Source organism: Castanea sativa, chromosome 1, assembly GCF_040712315.1.
Source record: "Castanea sativa cultivar Marrone di Chiusa Pesio chromosome 1, ASM4071231v1".
NCBI classification, from domain to species: domain Eukaryota; kingdom Viridiplantae; phylum Streptophyta; class Magnoliopsida; order Fagales; family Fagaceae; genus Castanea; species Castanea sativa.
In genome coordinates this window covers 9,402,347-9,426,788 of record NC_134013.1, presented here as the reverse complement: position 1 = coordinate 9,426,788, position 24,442 = coordinate 9,402,347, and the positions used below count along the sequence as shown (strand labels likewise).

The following is a 24,442-nucleotide window of genomic DNA, read 5'->3' as shown; positions in this document are numbered from 1 at the left end:
TTCATTTGAAGTAGTTTTTCATTGGATATATGTGCTTGTATCTGTTTTTCAATGCAGAAGGTTATACATGCATCATCTGGGACTTCTTATGATAAATTTGGGCAAAGTATCAAAACTAAAAAGGAGCATTCATCAGTAACTGGAATCTTTCTATGAAAATACTACCAAAAATCAACTTTATTTGTATTCATTATAAGCTTATACACTCTTAATGCTCAGTTGAAATCTCAAACTCACAATAGAGCAATGCTACAGACACAACAGTTGAATTGACAAGCTTTTATTAATTCACCATCACTGATGTTACCTTTTTATCTACTAATAACAACTTACTGCCTTGGCAATTGTAAAATTTTGTGTAAATAAACTTGTGCACAATAACAAAATACAGATAGCATAGTACAACTTATCCAAAAAAAAAAACCTATAGTACTCTCCTAGGTTGGCAGTTTTATTTTGACTAGAATACTATAAGCCATGTCACCTCAGAAGCTGTAATTTTCAATCTCAGCTTGTGCCGTTAACACGTTTTTCAGCTGCTGGAGGAAGCAAACCTGTGCGGTTAACACGTTTTTCAGCTGCTGGAGGAAGCAAATCCTTGCCTCGGCATGGTTCAACAGCACCTACATACATGTCCTCCAAGTTGTATTTGAACTCAAACCCCAACTCTTTAATCTTTTTGGAAGAGAAGGAGATGGTCACCAAGTTCTCATCTACATCCTTGAACCTGAGCACTCGAAGTCTTAATTAGCCTGATGGTCAATCTTATAATCTTGTAGTGTTCATGTATATAAAGAAGAAAAAAAATGTTAGGGACAGTATTGTCACAATTTTTATGATCCATTGTAATTGAAGTGAGTCAAGTGACATTAGTTTCACTTAGATCTATCACTGACATTATGTTTATTAGGGATAAGATTCTCTTCAACTGAATCCTCCAGTTCCTCCAATTTTTATTTAGATGTAAATATTTAAAAATTAAATAAATACCACTTTGTTGGTGAAAATGAAAAAAGAGTAAAACAAATGCAAAATGTCAAGAAGTTGAGAGGGCTCACTTTGTAGGGACATTGTACTCGGGGAATTTTTCTCTAAGCAATTTTGCAACGTTAGCAGCATATATACCTTCCCTCTGCCTTTGGATGCTCATACAGAAAAATGTGAGCATTGCAGAGGTCATCCAAGTGAACAAATTGGGTTTGCTTCAATATCGAATAATGAGCTTCATTCCCTGCAATGGAACATGTTAATGTAAATTTCGAGGGACAAGTGAATTGAACTACATGTTCAATGATAACAAGGGCATGGCAACATGTACCTGTGATAGGAGAAAGAGCAGTAATGAGATTTGGTGGCATTGATGGCATAAGAAATGAACCAACCACAAGAGGTGGGATTTTAGTGATGAAATCCAAATTGTTCTCTTTGGCAAACTTCCATGCAGCTTGCTCAGCCAGTGCCTTGGACACGAAATACATCTGCACACCCAAACAAATTGCTTAGAATATACATTATCCCAATCACTTACTTATATTCTGTTTGTTTTGAAATAAAATATTTTCAGCTATTTAGTGTGACATATAAAATTTTTCAAGTACAAACCACCAAAACCGGCAGCTCAGCCACCAGACCTGCTGGTGCTGAAAGTTTGGTGATGGGATCGCCATTCCGGCTGCTAGATTAGTGGCTTTGGCAACCTGACCATAGGCACTAGCCTACAGAGTAGCAACTCCGCTGACTGAACCAACAGTCTGTCGTCTCTAGCGACTTGACTACCGACAGCAACTGCCCAATGTGCTAGACTGATGGCCTAGCCACCCGATGGGGGAGGGTAACTGTGTATTTTTATAAAATATTTTACCAAGTTTTTAAAAGTAAAACTTTTTATAATTTTGATATTACGATAAACAGAAAATATTTTTCGAGTATAACCATATTTTATTGCATAACAAATACTGTAAATAAGAAAATACTCTACTTCAAAACAAACAGAAAGCAATAAACAGTGGTTCCAAGCATATTTTTGGAGCTTGAGCTCTAACCCAATAAAACCAAACACAAACATTAGATAATAACTAAAGGAAAAGGTTTGACCTCTAACCACCAATAGGAAAACGGCATCTTTAGTGTCATGTGCAACACACGTGACGCACTTAATTAGATAAATTTCCTATTCCTATTAGTAATTGGAGCATGTTTGGAGCCAAATTTTGTTGACGAGTAAAATAATAAATAAATAAATAAAACCTTACCCATCCAGTCATCTTTTGTTGCGGCAAAATTCAACATCAGTCCAGCAATTTTCGTCATATGCTGGCTTTTCATGCTCTCCAAATCTGACTCTGATGCAGATGATGTGAATACCAGCTTTCGGACAGTTTTTGCATTCACACATGCTTTCATTATGCTTAGCATCCCATTTATTGTGGGCTTTATCACTTCGTTCTGCATAGCAAACATTTAGTTAGGACTCTAAATAGGAGTAGAATTTGGATAGTTTCAATTCATTTACTTATTTGGCAAAAAAAAAAATTTAGTTAAGTATTGGTAAAAGAGTACAAACTTTTTTAGAAGGTCTACTAACGCAAATAATTTGACACTTGTTAATGTGACAAATTGTTAGTAGTACGTAAATAAAATGATGTCGGTGAAGAGCCCAAATGAAAACTATTGAAAACTTGTAAACTCAATAGATGTGAAAAAAATTGTCAAAATTTTTGTGCATATAACATTACTTAAATTTTTATAAACTATTAATGTGACAAATTCTTATTAGTTTTTATTATAGCCCACTAGTGACATCACTATTTTATTTACCAATAACCACTTACACAAATGAAAACTAGTGAAAGCTTGTCAACTCAACAAATATGAAAAAAGTTGTCAAAATTTTTGTGCATATAACATTACTCAAATTTTTAAAAACATTTTTACAAGTTATTAACGTGTCAAATTCTTATTAGTTTTTATCATGACTTACTACGGACTTCACTTTTTTACAACCGCTTATAAAAAAGTTTGTAATTTTAGCATTTTCCTTGGCCGGATAGAAACCAAATCCTCTTATCTACACTTAGCGAAATAATAAACGAGTTTGGCATCCATTTTTGAGGTGAAAACTTATAATCAGACCTCAGGGTCCTTGGACTCGAAGTCCATGGGTGTGGCCACATGGAAAACGCCATTGCACCCTTTGATTGCTTCATCAAAGCTTCCCTCTTCATTCAGGTCTGCCTTCCACAGTGTCAGGTGTGTCGATGCCTTGGGCAATTCCAACAAATGCTTTACCTTCTTCATATTCTCTAAAATCAATACACACAACCACCCCCCCCCCCCCCCCCCCCCCCAAAAAAAAAAGAATTTATGCATCAATAGAAATTTCCAGGTATATAACTCGATATATAGTAGCCTTCTCGCAATGTGTTAGGTTGTGGATGGTTCAAGTTAAAGTCAAAATAACACGATTTTATTCGGATTTGTTCCTTTTTTTTTACCCAATTCAATAATCTTAAGCACTATATTTTAAGTTATTACTACTAAGTAACTTCCTCAAATCAGATTTGAACTGAAAAAAAAAAAAAAAAAAGAAGAAGAAGAAGAAGAAGAAGAAAAACATAAGAACAAACAAGTAGAACATTCAGATAGTCTTTTAGAAATGAGATTTGGTCATTTTCTTTCTCAAAAAAAAAAATGGTCATTTTATTTGTTTTTGTTGCTACACGTATAATGTTATAATGTCGTTACCATTGAACAAGATCATTAAAATTTTTAAATAAAATTGACAATGAGTTATAATTTAAATCACACTTCTTCCCTAAATAAGGTGAAGAACTCGGTCATGGATTTAAGTCACCATGTATGCATTTAAGTTAACATGCTTTATATATATAGATTTAATAAAATTTTCCAGATTTCTTATTTAACAACAAGAAACTTTATCTATTGAGCTAACTAGAACTCAAGGTTAAGTTAACATACTAAGTTAAGGTTTTACTCATTATAGAATATGCATTTCTATGCAACAATAAAGTTATAATTTTATTCTAAGGAGAAAAACCAAATATGAATTAATAAAGTATTTTAATAATTAAATAATTTTTTTAATTAATTAGTATATAAAAGAATTGTACTTTTCACTACTCATCTTATATCAATAGTTTTCTCATTCTGTACTTATTGGAATCCATTTAGACATTGATTGAATTACAACCTTGCATGGGGCCAAAAATAGCAGCCCAGCCCAAACTAGATTGATAGGTACTGTATTGTGTTCCAAAACAATTGGCGCCGTCTGTGGGAAGGTCACCTTGAATCCTTATTTATAATTTTCAGAGATTAAGAAATGGCAAACTCTAGAAGAAGTGGAACCACTGCTCAGGATGATAGAGAAGAGTCTATCGGGTCCCAATGTGGGGATCAATTTGTTAACTTAGAGCATAGGAGGGATCACGAAATGGCCTTGTCCCCCAGCATAAGGGCCATGTCTGTTCATTCAGACTATATCAGTCAGAGTCACTCGAGACCTGTAAGTCACATCTCACGTGAATAGGAGATGCGTAACCTTAGGTTGAAATTGGTCATATGCGTAGGCGCCTTCGTCATAGAGTGCATGTAAAGGAAAACATAACCCCCTTTCCAAGTCAAAGCTCTAGTTCTGAAGGAGAGCAAAGTTATTGACGAAGATCCAAGAGCCCACCAAGTGAGTCTTTTGCAACATCCTCTCATTCAATAGGAGGACAGAGATATCGCCATAGAAGGGTCATGACTCCACCTCCCAAGAATATGGGAAATGATGCTATGGGCAGAGCCCTATGCCAAATCTCTTGGTCACCTTTCTCTAGTCGTATTGAATATGCCGAGCTCTCCCGTCGCTTTACCCAGATGGCGCCAATCTCTCGGTCACCTTTCTTCTAGAGTTTGCCATTTCTTAATCTCTGAAAGTTATAAATAAGGATTCAAGGCGACCTTCCCATAGACGGCGCCAATTGTTTTGGACCACAATACAATACCTATCAATCTAGTTTGGGCTGGGTTGCTGTATTTGGCCCCATACAAACCTCATTCATTATTTAAAGTAAAAATTTTCTTTAAATTAGTATTGTACAAGGATATTCATAAATCATTTAAAGTAAATAATTTCTTTATATAAGAAATTGGTGTCTTAGCCTTTGGCCATATTATTTCATTTTTTGTTCATAAGACATCTTTGAAACCCATAGGCAAATGGTCTGATGGATTGAACTTGAGACCTCTTAGTTTTTATTTATTTATTATTCTATAAGTAGATAGTTACGCTAGGAGATGATGGTTTTGAACATTGGATGTCATGAACTTACCAAGAGATGCCAATCAGCTCAAACCTCTCAATTTGGTAAACCAAAATATTATTTTTATTAAAAACAAAACAAAAATACAATATGATTTGGTTGTGTTAATACGATTCATGAGCTATCTATATCATTCAATTCACGTCATCAATGAGTCACTATTAATTAAAAGAAATAGTTTCTCAAAAAAAAAATTTAAAAGACAAAAAAATTTACATAAGTTGTAACTAAAAACTATCTGAAAAAAAAAACACTTCCACGCAAAATTATAGGACCTCTAATAATATATATATATATATATATATATATATATATATATATATATATTTGTGATAATTATCAATCATTTAGTTTTTATTACCAAAGCATTCACAATAAATTACATAATATATTAGTTCGAGACCCACTCAAGGACTAGGCCTAAGGCCCCTCTCCCCTATTTTTTTTTTTTAAGATCCCAATTACATAAATAAAAGGTCCTCAATTTTGTGCAAAAAAAAAAAAAGTCCCAAAATTTGAAAAATGGTCATTTTTTTTATAAAGAAAACAATATATAGGTATATTTTTCTTTCCTTTCCCCACCTCCAAGAAGATCCTCAAAATATTTTGTCAACAGAAACTCAACTCAATTAAAGCCCTAAATAATTTAACTAAAAAAATTCTGTGTGTGCCAAATAATTATTGACAATCTATTCTCCTAACAACTTGATACTTTAGTTTTTGTAAATCAATAAGTGAAGTTGCAAATATATAATTAATTAGATTATATTGTTCTACCCTTTAAAATTTATTTTATTATTGTAATATTATAATTTTAATTGGATCACTATTGTCAATTGTAATTATAGATGTTTCCTATCTTAAAAAAATTGTAATTATAGATAATAGTATAATTGGTTGGCACCTCCTTGTGTTTCTAATGAAGAAATTCAAGATTCAAGTCCTCTTTTATCCATTGTAACTATTGAATTATAAATTTTTTAAAAATAATTGAAAAAAATTAATTAAACCAAAATACAAAACCTTAATCAGTATTATTGCATATCTAAATAAAAGACATACTGTTTCTATAATATATGTGGAGACTTGAAGGACCTAAGTAAATATTTGGGCCTTGGGCTTTATTGATGGACGCTAGTTTGTTTTAGACTAAAAGCCTTTAGAGCTGCAGGTCGGCCCATGAGTCGAGAGTCCGAGGACTCGTCCGAAGACAAGTCTTTCCTCGGACGAACCCGCGAAGGCCCTGGGATTCGCCAAGAAGAACAAGGCAGTGTTCTGGACGAACCGTTGGTTAAGAGGGGGATCTATATACTTTCTAGATGCCATGGAGTGAAGGAAATATCTTAGGAAAATGCTGCTACCTCTTCATTAAAGACTCTGCATCTACCTTCCTGGCCGCATTAATGGGGAAATGACCCCTGAACAATAGAAGTTAGCCTTCTTGTTATCATTTAAAGACTTCCAGAGGGTGGTGGATGAGACAGGTGTCCCGTAGGGTAATTTGCGTTACACGTGGATAAAGTGGGAGGAAGAAGAAGTATTTAAGGGAGAGAGAGAGGTGATTAAAAAGGGACAGAAACTGTAACCTTTATAAGAGAAAGAGAAATAATATACATAAATCAGGCTCGGCTTACGTCCGAGGAAGTTGATTTGCACTTCTTGTCCATTGTTTACAAATACTGTAACATCCTAGCCTGTTCATTAAGCTCCGAACATCAGCAAACTAGATTGCGAGCCCACACTCTACAAATTTCATTGTTTAAGGCTCATTGGGCCTGAGCCCACGTGTGTTTTTTGGGTCCAGGTGCAATTGTGCACTTACAATATATATATATATATATATATATTATTAATTAATATTTAATTATTATAGAAAACTCAATTTAAATTATTGTCTTAAGCCTTAGGGTGCGTTTATATACCGCTTATTTTGCTGAAAACTGAAAAAAATAAAAAAATGCTTTTCTGGTTAATGTTGATAAATGAAATTACTGTTTATTTGTCTATTTTCACTGTTCATGTCCAATGAACAGTGCAAGAGGCGCTGGTCCAGGAAAAAAAAAGCAAAACGCAAGATCATTTTAGTTATCCAAACGCTCACTTAGAATGTATTGAGTCTGATGAGTTTTAATTAACTCAACTTGTAGAAAAAATTTTGTTGTTGAATAAAAGATCTAGAGTTTGAACATTTTTTACACCAAAACCAATCTTTATTTTTTATTTTTGAGAAGATACACCAAAAACATTTTTTTTTAGAGAGTTTCAACTTATAACTTTTACTCCTGATAATAAAAAAAACTTTATTAGTTCTTCCAAATCTCTTATTCAACTATAAAAAAATTTACTCGTTCAACTAATTACAACTCATATCAAAAAATCAATTGATATCTTAATAAGATGATAAATAACAATTATCATGTAATGAACGTCACATATATTAATAAAAAATGAAAATAAAGTATCATGTTGGTGGCTTGAATTGTGTATAATTGTGCACGTGGATAATGTACATGTGGTCGTAGGGTTACCAAAAAAGTTTGAAAAGAAATGAACCTGGATCGCGCACGGTAGCTCTGAGTCTCTGACTGTATAATTGTGCTCTAGAAGTCTCGTGACAAGCCATGATCCAATAAAACCAGCTGCTCCAGTAACACAGACTGTTTCAGAAGTTGAACCCATAATAATTCTGATCAAAACCAAAAAAAAAAAAAAATATATATATATATATATATATATATATATATATATATATATATATATATATATAATGTTACACAAGCTAGAAGAGAAATCAGAAAGATAATTTGATGGGAAAGACTAATGCATTGTGCTGGGATGAATGGTTACTTATATATATAGGTAATGTTTGGGTAGTGCGTCTGTGGCCACGTTTGGTTTGTTTTTTTTTTTTTTTTCAGCTGAGGGCCTATTGCACTGTTCATTGTTCATGAACAATGTATTTAAGCATGTGAACAGTAAAATTTTTTTGAACAGTAACTTTTTTATTATTATTTTTTTATTGTTTTCAGTTTTTAGTTTTCAGTAAAATAAGTGGTATCCAAACGGACTATAATAGAAATATATAGTAGTTAACACCTTTTATTCAGTTCCAACTTTCCACATGTGATTACCTAACATGTTGTGTTGGAAAATTGTCTCAAATTTCAATTGTGACTTGGAAAGTTAGGTTTCCTTGTTTAAGACTACGGAACTACCTTGGGGCTGAGGGGGGCCAACCTTTGAAAAAAAAATTCTTAGTATATATATTGGTATAAAAAATATACTTTTGGCTCTAAAATTAATATACTTGGCCCCCCTCTCCCAAACAGTTTACAAGCTGGTCATTAAACAAAAATGAAAAACATTATCAAATCATCCATTCTCTAGTTGTCCCAAGAATATCAAGAAAAAAATTTAAATAAACATTTAGAAAATTTACAAATCCGGACAACAAGGAAAATCTACAAAACAATTCACATATTCAGATAATAAAAAAAATTCTTTAGACACGGTCTAAGTTAAAAAAAAAAAAACAAATCAATTATAAATCCTAGCAAAACAAATAACAAAAACCCAATAACCTCTACCCAATTTCTACCTCTCATTTGAGAGCTTTTTGTCCCTCTCAAGTATCTTCACCCCATAGCCACAGAGACAACTCTTATGCTGCTAATCACCCCATCCACACACCAATTAGTGTCAACAATGACTTGGATCAGTTGGTGTCTTTAACTCAATCCATGAAAAAAATTTATTTTTTTAAAGATCTACTGCTCACTTGGATCAGTTGATGTTTTTTAAAAATTTACTTTAATGATGCATTATTAGCATTAATTTATTCTTGATTACAATATCTATTATTGATTTAAAAAAAAACAAAAAAATTAATGCTAATAATTCATCATTGTCAACCTTTAGTATTAATATTCTAACTTTTTAAAATTCTTGAATAAAGAACTTTGCCCCCCCCCCTAAGTTTAAATCCTAGTTCCATCCCTGTTAAAAAGGTAATGTATTCCTTGTTAAAGATTGTTAAAGAGGTAATGTATTCCTAGTCTCTCGTATCGTACCAGCCGGTATGGCCGGAATATTTTGCACTGGTGTATGAGATGGTAGTTTGAATACTAGACTATACCGTGTTGTTCCGGCCATACCAGGAAAAAAATCGGATTCCAGCCAAAAACTTCATACCGAACCGAAATAGCAATAAAAGAAAAAAGAAAAAAAAAAGAGATCTGATATTTATAATCTCTCTCCTTTCTGAATAACTAACTTGCTCTTGCTTGGGTCACTGCAGCATTAACTATAGCAATCCATTTGCCTTTCATGTTTCTTTATTTTAATCTTGGCAAAAATACAAAACCCACCCTCTAAGTTTCATCACTTTTCATTTCAATCCTTTAAGTTTGAGTTTTGTCATTTCAGTCTTCTAAGTTTCATTTATTCTCAATCAAGTCCTCTCTTAAAAATTTGTTAAATGTTGCTGTTATCTACCTATTTTGTCATTTTAAAAAAAAATTAATTTATTATTTCAAGAAAACATTAATTTCAAAAAAAAAAAACCCATAAATTATACTAAGAAACGACAAACATCATTGAAGAAAAAAATTGAATCCCTACCCCATACCCCAGCCCAATATTGAGAGATTGAGAAAGAGAACGGGGGACCATCACACTCAGATTGTGGAGCAGTGAGGTCAAGGTGTAGGAGGTACTGGTTTTTGGGGTGGTAGGTAGCTAAGAGAAGACGGAGGATCCAACGTGAGTCGTCGGCGGATCCAGAGATGAGGTAGGCGATGGAGGGAGGGGAAGGGTCGGAGGAGGTTTGGTGGGTCAGGGAAGAGATATGGATCGGGTCGGATTTGGGAGGTGGAGGTGGAGGTGGAGGTGGAGGTGGAAGAGGAAGAGAGGAAGAAGAGGAGAGAGAAGGGAGAAGTGGCTAGGATGATGTAGAGTGTGGTTTTGTGATCTTTGGGACTGGGAATTGGAATGGTGGTGAAGAAGGGGTGTTGTGTTGGTGGTGAAGGTGAGGGTGAGGGTGATGGTAATGGTGACGATGAAGGTGACGATTGGTTTTGCATTGTTTCTCTGTTTCTTTTCTTTTCTTTTTGAATTTCTAGATTGGGTTTTGGGGAATTTGTCGTTAGATCATAGATGCATTTGCCAGTTCTATTTTTGAGAAGAAGATGTAATAAATTCCTTTGCTAGTTTGATTGTGTGTAGTAGAGTTTACTGTCATTTGATTTTGTGGTATCTCCCGTTCTCTTTCTCAATCTCTTGGTATTAGGCTGGGGTATGGGGTAGGGGTTCAATTTTGTTCTTCAATGATGTTCGTCGTTTCTTAGTATAATTTCTGGTTTTTTTTATTTTAAAAATTAACGTTTTCTTATAATAATAAATTAAATTTTTTTTAAAATGACAAAATAGGTAGATAACGGCAACATTTAACAGATTGTTAAGAGATGACTTGATTAAGAATAAATGAAACTTAGAGGACTAAAATGATAAAACTTAAACTTAAATGACTGAAATGAAAAGTGATGAAATTTAGAGGGTGAATTTTGCATTTTTGCCTTTAATCTTTTAACTTTTTGTTGTTTTGTGTGCTTGACAAGTAGTGACAAGTCACTGACAAAATTCAAAGTACTGTACCTTTTTTCTTAATATAATATTATCACTATTTCATACTTATTCGTTTTGTGTGCACTAAAATGACTAGGACTATTTACTAGTACCCTATTTTAGTATTAGTATTATTTAATAGATATCAATTCTTTTTTTTTTCTTTTTTTTGCATCAATATCAATTCTATTATAAATATTAGATATTATATTTTTTTTTTCTGAGGATACTATATATTTTATATTATTAGTATAATGAATTAACATTTTAGCCAGAGTTTAAATTATTAAATAAGATATGAGTTGATAATTTTAAATATTGGAAACAAATTATATAGGGTTTGATTAATGGATATACAACTAATATGTATATTTAATACTTAGCAATAAACTCAAAAGGGTACACCGGTATTAACCGGTACCGAAATACTTCGTTCTCCTAATCAAACTGAAACGGTTTCCTGTACGGTATTAACTCTCTTGGAATAGACTCTTATTAAAGAGGTAATATATTCCTAGTCCAAGAGGGAACAACAAAAAAGTCTTATAAATGGACAATACTACAAAGAATTTGATGGCTTTGGCTTTGGTCCAAGGGTCTTCCCTGTGAGGAGAGGGAAAATAGAGCGTGAAAGCAAGAGAGAGAAAATGGATTTTCGCTTGGGAGGAAAGCAAGAGGAATGAGAGAGTAAGGTATTGCCGCTTTTAAGAAGATAGTCAAGGAAGAGAGAGTAAAGAGTTGCAGTCTTCGAGAAGATAGCCAAGGAAGAGAGAGCAAAATGTTGTTGTCTTTGAGAAAGATAATTAGTGTTTGTGTGTGTGAGCAAAGGAAAAAAAAAGAAATTTTTCTTTAACCATGAGATATACATAAGAATTATTGTAATTGATTTGATAATAGTGAAATTATTTGGAGTTTGTCCCGTGAATTTTTTCTTTTAAGAGAAAGAGTTTTTAACGTAAATTTTGTGTTCACGTGTGTGATTGTTATTTTAAATTGCTAATACTTGTGATAATATTATTGGGCCCAACATGTTGGTAGTGACAGCGTGAGGCTTACCGCTTTGTCATTTTCCTGCAAATACGTAACATGTGCCTATAATGTAAATCGGCAAAAAAAAAAAATTTAAAAATTAAAAATGATTAATAAAATAGATAGTAAAATATAAAAGTATACAATTTACTTTATAAGCTACATCACGAGATTCACGATCACACAGTTCATATAGGTATAATAAAAAATAAAAACAATGTATTTGAAATGAATAATAAAATTAGTTTTACAATAATGATTAAAAAAAATCAGTTTTACTATAAACATTTTAGTGACAATAACTAAAAGTCTGATAGTGTATCAAATGTCCGACAATTTTAAAAATATTTACTGTGTATGATAAGTTTTAGTCCTAGTGAGTAGTGATTCATTGAAATTAAGTGAGAATTGAGAAAACAAATTATTTAATTAAAACTTTTTAAAATTTAGAATTTAATTTAAAAGTACCTGAATTATCGGGGAATTATATAATTTACCAAAATCTTTAATTAAAGTTAACAACTTAGCACAAAAAGTGTAAAGCCACTTGGCACAATCACATATTTTAAGACTTGCCTTTTTTTTATGTGACATAAAATGATGTTAGCGAAACTATAGATTTATATGACATAAACTTTATAAATTGACATCAATCACAAAAAAAGTATTTAAAAAAGTATTTATTATGTTATTTAAAGTATCGCCAATGAATGAGCCGACAATCATAAGTGGTCCACTAGAATGTATTTGGCTTTTTTTAAATTAAAAAAGGGCTATTGAAGATTTTCAAAAAATTATATATATATGTATAAGAGTATAGACAGAATGTTCAATTACGTAATATTTGGTTTCAAAAGAATTACACAATATATTATTTACTTCTCATTCTTCAAAATATTTAGCAAAAAAAAAAAAAAAAAATCATTATAGTTGTTTTTGTTTCCTTCTAGAAGTGGATCCTCACATCCAGAATGTTTGATCCTATTTAGCACACACGTGATTGCCTAAACCCCCACACCCCCTCTCTTTACAGGGTCGTTTTGTACTGTATTATTGTATATACGTTTGTGCGGGCGTTTAGATAGTAGGATTTCAACATGTAAGTTTGGATTTTGTTGATTAAAATCCAAGGATAAGGGAGTACACTAAGGTCCACTCCATAAGAGAAGACCATGCAATCCCAAATTGAGCCAATTTTACTATATTTTTAATCACTTTACACTACAAAAAAACTGACCTATTGCGGCGGGCCAAAACCGCCGCTAAAGCCCCAAAAACCGCCGCTATAGGTACATTTCACCTATTGCGGCGGGGGCTATTGCGGCGGTTCTACCCGCCAGCCTTGTCGCGACGCAATATCTCTATTGCGGCGGTACAAAAACCCGCCGCTGTAGATACGCCTTTTAGCGGCAGTTTTGGTCTATTGCGGCGGGCAGAAAACCGCCGCTATATGTGGTTACATTTAGGTCTACTGACCTTTTAGCGGCGGGATATGCATGCCGCTATAGGTGACAATCTTTAGCGGCAGGATAGCCCGCCGCTATAGGGCTTCAATTATAGCATAATTTTAGACCTTTAGCGGCGCTTTTTACCCGCCGCTATAGGTTAAATTTAAAATTAAAAAAAATAAAAATAAAAAAACCAATCCAATTACAAACAACCTGTAATAATGTTACAAACAACTGGTAATAATTTTAGTTCTACTAAAACAATACCACAAATGCCTCCAAACAAACATTATATTGACATAGAAGCACAAGGAAGTATCAATGTTTGTCATAGAAATAAGTGTTAATATAATAAAATAGACAAGCTTCAGAATTATATATCCTTGAACCAAATGCAACATAACTACCACTAGAAGGTGCAGACACATGAGTTTGCAGAAAAAAACTTACTACAAGCATTGTGAGCAAAGATCCAATCAATGACATTACCAGACCTGAAATAAGATTAACAAAATAATTTATTAACTATAATTTCCTTTATTTTTAATTTAATTTTTTGGTACACAAATGCTTACATGCATATATATAAGTTGCATGATCCAGCATCCCGTATTCAAGTAGAAACACAACACTCATTTCTTTCCCTTATAAACATAAAAGCTGCACACTATCATCCCATACATAAAACTTCAATCCCACAATGTGTTTAAAAATCTCAAATAACACAGCCAATCTTAAAACAGCCAAATCTCAAATAATTGTATTAGAACATAATGAATTCTTCAAGAAAAAAACACACAAACATTGAGATATAATTTTAAGGAGACACATTCTTTACAAGCATGAAAGACACATTCAAAGTCACATGATTTATAAAATGAAATTGATTTACGCACTGTACATGAACAAGGCATAGGATTGTGAACTATATCTTTGTCTCCATTGACTTAAAATTATCTAACATATATTCTAAGTCTGTAACTGAATAAATTTTGTGTAATCCAACCTAGCCAAAGAAAGAGCACAAACACAAATTAAATACCAATTCAGAATGCATATATAACAATTTCAAGGTAAACCAAGGACTTAAAAATGCAGATTTTTCAGTAAAAAAAATCAAAAAGCAATTAATTCATTGTATTGGCATCCTATATACCCCTTAAGAGATTAAGATGAAATATGAGAGAGTTCCAGTTACCCTTCACAGAACAGAGAAATCATGAAAAAAGCTTTATAATATTCGTCAAGGATTATGAGTTATGTTTTTATGTGTTGTTTTGTTATTTATAAGTTAAAAAAAAGCAGATATTAGCACACTTTGTTTAAATTAAAAAAAAAATTAACTATGTATCAACAATGAAGGCCAATTGCACAAAAAAGCTTTGCATAAAGGTGTAATATATGCCTTTTGATTTCTCAAGAATAATGCTATAAGAAATTGTAAATGCATCCATATATCAATAATCCACTTTCTCATATGCTTTGACACCAAATGGTCTTAATTAACTTAATTCCACATCACTAACCCAATTCAAGTTCGTCAAAGACCACAAAATATGCATATGACAATAAATAGTTTTGATACGTTACATAGATCATAACAATAACTTTGAATTCAGAACTGTTTTTTGTCAATAAAACTTGAGCAAAATTTTAGAAGCCTACTAATATGAACTCACGCACAATAAACATAAATATTGTGGTAAACTTATATAATCTCTAAAATTAAACCCTCCAAAATATAATTAAACCACACTCCAAATAACCATCAAACAACAACCATTTGATTTAGTCCCGCAACTTAAAGATCTGATTCCAACTACTATTTGCCCTCAAGATCCAATCCTTCTAAACCCAAATCACTTTTTAGATCAGTTCATCCAATCACTTGAATCTTCATTACTTATAACCACTAAAACCTTGTCATAGTTTTTTTCTTTTAAAGTGAGCTAAAAAACCACAGGAGAAAAATTATAGAGAAGGGGAAATTTCAAACAATAAAAAGTAGTCCCTTTCTCATAATAATACACTATCAATACTTACTTTAGACTGATCAAGCTTGCAGATTGGGTAGAGATGTTCTTTAGTAGACCACTTCTTTGCCAAGTTACCATCATCTATCAAATATAGACAGGTCAAAAAAAAAGTTAGCTGACTAACCACCAGGTACTGCTGAACCACTTAGCTGTCCCTAACAATGGAATTGTAAGTGTGGTGACCCACTATGCTTTAACAGATAAACAAAGCCATTCATCAAGAAAAAAAAATCGAATTTTGAATTTTCTTTTATTATTGCGTCAATACAAAATAAAACCAAGTCTAACCCAAATGCAAACCAAAATCTAACCGCCAAACCTTTAAAACAATCCAACCAAAATATCTTATAAAAAAAATCCAACAAAAATACCCACAAAACAATTAAAACACATGGTTAAAATACTGTTTTAACAAAAGGGTCTACCGTTTGGTTTTATACCATTTCAAAACTAATAAAACACAAACAAAACAGCATGAACAAACAAAAAGTCAGATCGAAGGGCAGGGGTAAATTGTTTGATATGAAATCAATAATTGCTACTATGATCATCCATAAATTTAATCAATAGGAAAAAAAAAAAAAAACTCATAATTTAATCAAGCCAATTAAACTAAAAAAAAATAAATCCAAATCTTTTCTCTTAAATACTTCTATCCAAATTAACCAATGATGAATTTGCATGGATTCTCTAGACCAAACTGAAAGCTTTTATAGTTCAGAAAATAGATTTCAAAGCAATCAATTCAACTTCACACGTATGGAACAGAACGAACGACGTGGGTGTGGCAAACACTACCAAAATCTACTACATGAAAAAGGGTTGAATTTACAGCTTGGCGCCAGTAGTATTAATTTGTTTGCTCATTATTAAACCCTTCTACCAAAATTTTGTCTTCCATAGGGTAATTATTAATTTGTTTGCTAATTTTTTTCACGTATAAACTCATGTACTATCTCTTTCCTTTCCTACGTGTGATTCAAGAATTTTCACTACTTTGAATAACATACCATACCTCCATAGCCATTTGTGCAGCAGAGCACCATTAAAACACAGCATACTTTCTGATACCTAAGCCCCTTCTTGTGTTGGCTTACTCACTGTAGAGTGTAGACCAACTAACCAGGTGGAATTTGTGTTTTCCATTTTATAGCTTGTTAGCACTACTGACTGGTAGTGGAAAAAGAGACAGAAAGTTGCATACATTTAATAACTTTTTTTCCCCCAGAATCCATACTTTTAATAATTTAACAAATTCAAAGATTGAGTTGAAAGTATTTTTCTTTTAATTATCTCAGGCATTCACAAAAAGCATACACAACCTTTGTTGCTCACTAACAATATGGATAGAATTCAATACGGATCTCATCTAATCGGATTGAACTTTATTATTTTCATTCACTAACATTAAACAAATAATTTACTTTTTTTGGTGATTATTTTCTCAAGCAACCAAACGATTTCTTAAACAAAATCAAAATATTGAGACCTAAAACGTCATTTCTTAAAACTAGAAAAAAATCCAAGTCCACTCTACTTTATTTTTTCATCTCTTTCAATAGATCAAACTTTCAGAAACCAAAGTTTATGTAAGAAATACTACAATCAAATCAAAAGAATCAGAAACACATTCAAATTCCAAGCTCAAATTCACATAGAAGATCATTAGAAAACGCTGAAGAGATGAGATTTCAAAGAGAAATGAAAAAAATTTATTACCACGGATCTCCTTGATAAGACATACAATCTCATATCCTCCTCCTCAGCCAACTCCTCCGGAAGCATCTTAGACGCCAAACGCTCCTCTTCATGATGATGATGATGGAGGTGGTGGTCGTGATGGTGGCCATGATCGCAGTGGTGAGCATGGGATTCGTGTCCAAAGCTCAGATCCAAACAGCACAGCGCAGCAACCAAAAGAGAGAGAGAGGAAAAAAAAAAAAGGGTGAGAGGGGCGGCTGGAGTGAAATCAGAAGTTATAAATATGCTAGGGTTATAAATGCTAGGGTTTTAATGGTTTTAAAAAATTAAAAAACTCAAATACGCTTACGCGAAGGCTCGAACGATAGAGCACTTAGCTGTTGCACTCACACCATACCACTAAGCTACAGACTCTACCATGGCTCTCATTCACATATATGATATATATATATATATATTTATTTATATATATATATATATATATATATATATATATATATATATATATAGTCAACTAATGAAATAACTGAAAATTAAACTTCAAAAATTTCACGACAATCCACCTTTTAATTACATTAGTCTTATCCAAAAAATTAAAACAGTTTATAAAACAAACAAAAGCCATTGTAATCATTTTATAAATAAATAATATTTAACGGTAGTAATATTTAAGTTTTATAAATAAATATTTTATACATAAATATCTTATAAATAGTAATATTTAATATTTAATACATGAATATCTTATAAATAGTAATATTTAATATTTAATACATAAATATCTTATAAATAGTAATATTTATATTTACATTTAATATAGATAGTAATATTTAATATTTTTTGATTAATTAAGAATCATGTGTAAATTAATGAAAATAAAAAAATTATTTTAAATAAAATAAAATTGATAATAAAAACAAAGTAATCTTTTACCCTATTTTTTAAAACAAAGTAACATTTTACTTTAGATTTATATATATATAAATATCTCACTTCAGGTTTCAATACAAAGAAAAAAGAAAAAGAAAAAAAAATGACTCACTTTAGGTTTCACTACAAAAACTTGAATTTAAACAATTGATTGATGACATGGCTATTAATCTTTGATCACCTTGAAATTTTTTAAGCATGAAAAATATATGAAGATAATGTAATCTAACGGTCGATTTGTCAAAATTCACATTGAATTAAGAAATATAGGGTTGGGTTTAAGTTACAACGATGTAACTTTAAAAACGTTACACCAACCAATAAGTTATTTTTGAATTCATATTTTGAAAATCCAACCGTTGGATCACATTTTCTATATGTCTTTAACATGCATGCCAATTTTCATGTCAATCGGATATAATTTACCATTTGATCTTTAAACTCATCATTTATGCGTTATTTTCAATTACAAAAACTTGAATTTAAACATTGATTGATGACATGACTATTAATCTTTGATCACCTTTAAATTTTTTAAGCATGAAAACTATATGAAGATAATGTAATCTAACGGTAAATTTGTCAAAAATCACATCGAATTACGAAATATAGGGTTGGGTTCAAGTTACGCTTGATGTAACTCTAAAATATGTTACACCAACCAATAACTTATTGTTGAATTCATATTTTGAAAATCCAACCGTTAGATCACATTTTCTATATGTTCTTAACATGCATGCCAATTTTCATGCCAATCGGATGTAATTTACCATTTGATCTTTAAACTCATCCTTTATGCGTTATTTTCAATTACAAAAACTTAAATTTAAACAATTGATTGATGACATGACTATTAATCTTTGATCACCTTGAAATTTTGTAAGCATGAAAAATATATGAAGATAATATAATCTAATGGTAGATTTGTCAAAATTCACATCGAATTAAGAAATATAGGGTTGGGTTCAATTTACACTTGATGTAACTCTAAAACCGTTACACCAACCAATAACTTATTGTTGAATTCATATTTTGAAAATCCAACCATTGGATCACATTTTCTATATGTTCTTAACATGCATGCCAATTTTTATACCAATCGGATGTAATTTACCATTTGATCTTTAAACTCATCCTTTATGCGTTATTTTCAATTACAAAAACTTGAATTTAAATATTGATTGATGACATGATTATTAATCTTTCATCACCTTGAAATTTTTAAGCATGAAAACTATATGAAGATAATGTAATCTAACGGTAGATTTGTCAAAAATCATATTGAATTACGAAATATAGGGTTGGGTTCAAGTTACGCTTGATGTAACTCTAAAATATGTTACACCAACCAATAACTTATTGTTGAATTCATATTTTGAAAATCCAACCGTTGGATCACATTTTCTATATGTTCTTAACATGCATGCCAATTGTTATACCAATCGGATGTAATTTACCATTTGATCTTTAAACTCATCATTTATGCGTTATTTTCAATTACAAAAACTTGAATTCAAACAATTGATTGATGACATGGCTATTAATTTTTAATCACCTTGAAATTTTTTATGCATGAAAAATATATGAAGATAATGTAATCTAACGGTAGATTTGTCAAAATTCACATCGAATTAAGAAATATAGGGTTGGGTTCAAGTTACAGTTAATGTAACTCTATAAAATGTTACACCAACCAATAACTTATTGTTGAATTCATATTTTGAAAATGTATCCGTTGGATCACATTTTCTATATGTTCTTAATATGCATGCCAATTTTCATGCCAATCGGATGTAATTTACCATTTGATCTTTAAACTCATCTTTTTTGTGTTATTGTAAATTACAAAAACTTGATTTTATACAAAAACCTTACCTATAGCGGCGGTCACAAAAAACGCCGCAATAGATCTCATCTACTTGCGGGCCAAAAATGCGCCGCAACAGGCGACACATAGCGGATTTTGCACCCGCCGCATGAGGCCCATTACAATTTCGAGGTCTGTGCGGCGGGTCATCTTCCATCCGCTATATCTCTCTCGAAGGCCACTAAAGCAAGTCAATCTATTACGGCGGTCAGCAGCCCGCCGCAATGTACGCCGCAATATACTAGGTCTGTCCTCTGCGGCGGGGCCATTGACCCGCCGCAATAGATCTCATGTACAGCGGCAGGCCGAAAAAGCGCCGCAATAGGCGATCTATAGCGGCAGTTTTCGCACCCGCCGCAATAGGTCCGCCGCAATAGGCTAGTTTTCTTGTAGTGTTAATGCCCCGCTAATTAGTTTCAAGCTCACTTTAGTAAGTTTGGCTATACGTGTAAGTGTGTGTCGCTGCTAATTATGAATATAACAAAGTAACACACGTGATTGCCTGAACCCCCCTCTTTACAAGGCCATTCTGTATCGTGTTCTTGTATATAAGTTTGTGGAGGCATTTGGCTAGTAGGATTTCAACATGTAGGTTTGGATTTTGTTGATTAAAATCTAAGGACAAGGGGGTACACCAAGGTCGACTGCAGACAAAAAGACCATGCAATTCTACATTAAGTCAATTTTATCATATTTTTAACTACTTTAATGTCTTAATTGGTTACAAGATCACGTTAGTAAGCTTGGCACAAAAAAAGAAGAAGATATATAAGTATTTCTAATTGCTGCTAATTATGCACATAACAAAGTAACATAAAAAGAAGAAAAATCACAATTTAATGAGATGGTTTTTTCTAGAAAGATTTTAAATTTATTAAGATGGTTCGTTGTGATTTTTTTTTTTTTTTATTTTATGGGAAGACAACAACTTTTATTCAGAAGAAGACAAGAAAATTACATCATGGGCCACCAGCGTTTCAATACAACTTGGTGTTTCCTTCCTCTACCCAAGCATGCAGACCTGAGACACTTTTAGCAGACTGTGCTAAGGTGTGGGCGACTTTATTCCCAGACCGAGGAACATGGCTAAAGAGGACAGAACGAAATTTGAAAAGCTGGGACAGGGAGCCATAGATATTATTAGCGACGGCCGACGGTGGGTCTGAGAGGCGAAGCATTGCATTCACCACTGTTAGAGCTGAGCGTCACCTTCGAAGATGCAATCTCGGATCCCCATATCCCAGGCGAAATTAACAGCTTCCTCCATGGCCTTCGCCTCCACCTCAAGAGCACCTAGAGGAGCTTTCAACTTCTTACTTAGTTAGTGCCGCCACTACTACGCCGTGGTGGTCTCGGATAACCACCCCAATTCCGGCCTCCTTCTGTTGATCAAAAACTGCACCGTCCATGTTTACTTTGTACCATGGAGGCTTGGGAGGACGCCATGTAGCTTCCGCTGGTTCTTTGTAGGGACGGGTGGTATGGTTGGCCAGTTAATAATCCTCCAAGTAGTTTTTTATCCCTCGAACAAGAACCGAGGTTGGCTTCCTACTCTTCCCATGTCGCACTTCATTCCGGTTCGTCCAAATCCCCCACGCCATCATAACCATCAGCCCAATATCCTCTTCAGGCCACTGTTTAACATTCCGGGCATACCACAACAAAACTATAAACTCAGGACAGTTGTCCATGACCTTGTCATTGTCCAAACCTGCCTCTTTCCATACCTCCTTCGCACGGTGACAGTGCCAGAGCACATGCCCAGTTGTTTCCTCAAAATTTCCACACGCCTCACAAATGTTGTCCAGTGTTATCTTGCGTTGAAAAAGGTTAGCTTTCGTGGGCAGAATGTTCCTGCATGCACGCCACGTAAAGCTCCGAATTTTATTAGGGACCCTTATTCGCCATATAAACCTCCAGAACTCCTTCATACACGTAGTGTTCGAGCTCCCCTCCGCGCCGTGTCCATTTCGATCTTCCAAAGCAAGCCTATACGCTGATTTCACTGTGAATTTCCCCGATGGAGTAAGAGCCCAGATGAGCCGGTCTTCCGGCAAGGTCGGGCTGAGTGCAATGGAGAGAGCAGATTCAACATCCTTGGACATGAGGGTGCGTTGGAGAGCTTCCAAATCCCACTCCCCTCTCTGGCTATCAATTAATGTGGCCACTAGCAATTCGTTACTCGCAACTGGGCATGGGGTGACCACTCTGTATGTAGATAACAAGGGAAGCCAACGGTCACCCCAAATGCGGACTTTTGCTCCATTTCCTATCCTCCGGCGACTTCCATTCCGGACAATTGGTTGTGCAGCGAGCAAGCTTCTCCAAGCATATGACGGCTTAGAGCCCAAAGTGGCTGATAGGAAGTCCCCCTCTGGAAAATATTTGGCTGGGAAGACACGGTAAAATAAGGAATTAGTATAGGTTTAAAGCCGCCACCCTTGCTTGGCCAATAATGCCAAGTTAAAAGCCTTTTAAGCCCCTAAATCCCATACCTCCCATTTCCTTAGGTGTGCACATCTTCTCCCAACTAATAATCATAACATATCAATTGAGAATTATTTAAGAAGTGATTAGTATATCATTAATTTCACATGGGACTAATAATCATAACATATCAATTGAGAATTATTTAAGAAGTTTTGAATTTTTTCGTGTAGTTAAACTTATTATTAGGCATAAATTTGATAATGTATGAAGTACACAATCTGCTTAGTAAGTGTGTGTTTGCATAGCGGCATTTTTGCATTTGTGTACATTTGTGTTTCACTTGGTTAGTCTCATGGTACTGTTCATGGACCAGCCAAGTGATGAAAAATGAGTGAACATTATTTTCAGCAATAAAAAATACGTTGCTACAGTATTTTCAGCAATATATTTTCAATTTTTAACAAAATAAACAGTATCTAAACACATCCTAAACATCCTATGTGGTGTAATTTTCAATAATTTATTTGTTAAATATGAGATAAAAACCTAAAAGTTAAATTATTGGGTAAAAAAAAAAACATTTTGGTACTATCTTTTATTTATTTTTTGGTTAAAGGCTAGACAAAAACAAAAAGCTTTCTGCTAAATGCCAAACGACCGACAACTCTCTAATTATTATTTATTCCAGCACAAGCTTGGCCCAATTGCAGTACTAAACCCACTTCGGGGCCCATAATTCTTGTCTGGCTTAACTTTCAGAGACACATTCCACTTTTTAGAAAATTGGGCAAAGCTCAAATCTTAATCTGCACATTTTACTATTTTAGCCCATCGGGTAATTATGGAATGCCTTCGATCCACCCAAAAAAAAAGAAAAAAAGAAAAAAAAAAAGAAGAGAGAAAGGTATCAAGTTTTCCCCTCTAGCTCGCCTTTATTATTAGACTAAGATATATTTGATTTTTAATGTAAACAAGAATTAAATATTAGATCTCTTACTTAACTATAAAAAACTGAAACTTACTTTGTCGCTGTTTTTTGGACATTCTTGGTCTTCTATTTTTCGTTTTTGTGTTTAAAATGTTCCCCTAACAGCCCCTCCAAAAAAAAAAAAAAAAGAACAAGGAGAATTCAAACAGCATGAAAATTCACAAAAATGAAGATTAAAAAAATCAAAGCAAAAATAAAGAAAAAGACTCAAAAATTCTATTTAAATAATGATTCTTCTGTCAAATTCGTTACCCTAAGTCCATTTGGGAAGGGACAAGGAAAGGAATGAGATAGATTGAAACGATTTTAAAAAAAATGTTTAATTCATTTCCTTTTTGGAGTTTAGTAGAAAGGAGTGTAATGACAATAAAGAAATGCTAATTTCCAATCAATTTTCTCCTAAAAATTCCTTAAATCTAATCAAAATCACAGCCTTGTGCTACCTTTATATCATAGCCTGATATAAAAGATTATTCATTAAAACTTGGCAAAAATGTACTTTTGGTCCCTACATTTTGGGTCAATTCCCATTTTAGTCTCTAAATTGATTTTGCTATTAATGTAGTCCCTAAAAAAAGAAAATCAATTCTATTTTGGTCCTTGCCGTCAACCGACTAACAAAAAAATTCTACGTGGCAAACGGAGTGCATAGGTGGCATATCAAATGTTGACGTGGCTAATAAAATAATAATAAAAATACCATGTCAGCATCCACGTCAGCATCTAATTTAAAAAAAAATTAATTTCTCAATTTTAAAAAAATTAAAAAACATAAAAACAAAATAAAACATAAAAATACATAGATTCAGATTTGAAAAAAAAAAAATCAAAAGAACATGAACCCAAATCTCATAAGAAGCTAAGAAAACAAACCCGCGTCACAAAAAACACAAAAATGTAAACTATAAAACAATAAGAATTAAAAAAAAAAAAATGTAAATAATTTCTTGTAAAAAGCCAATAGGAATCTTACACTTCACTCCTTTATCTTTTTAATTCAAACCCATCAAATAATCCCTAAAAACTCTCTAATCTCACATTCTCTTTCTCTTCACCGTTAGGGC

General features: G+C 32.9%; 1 long non-coding RNA gene and 1 pseudogene across 2 annotated transcripts; both read right to left on the bottom strand.

The window, feature by feature from the left end:
- Positions 1-507: 507 nt before the first annotated feature.
- Positions 508-8,006, bottom strand: LOC142642619 (dihydroflavonol 4-reductase-like; annotated as a pseudogene).
- Positions 8,007-13,699: 5,693 nt separating this feature from the next.
- On the bottom strand, positions 13,700-17,385 carry LOC142610069 (uncharacterized). Of its 2 annotated transcripts, XR_012839756.1 has the most exons (4): positions 17,182-17,385; positions 15,470-15,543; positions 14,002-14,093; positions 13,700-13,920 (listed from the first exon to the last, which is right to left on the bottom strand). It is a non-coding gene; the product is annotated as an uncharacterized LOC142610069 (long non-coding RNA). The 2 variants fall into 2 exon arrangements; XR_012839759.1 differs by lacking the exon at positions 14,002-14,093.
- Positions 17,386-24,442: the final 7,057 nt, after the last annotated feature.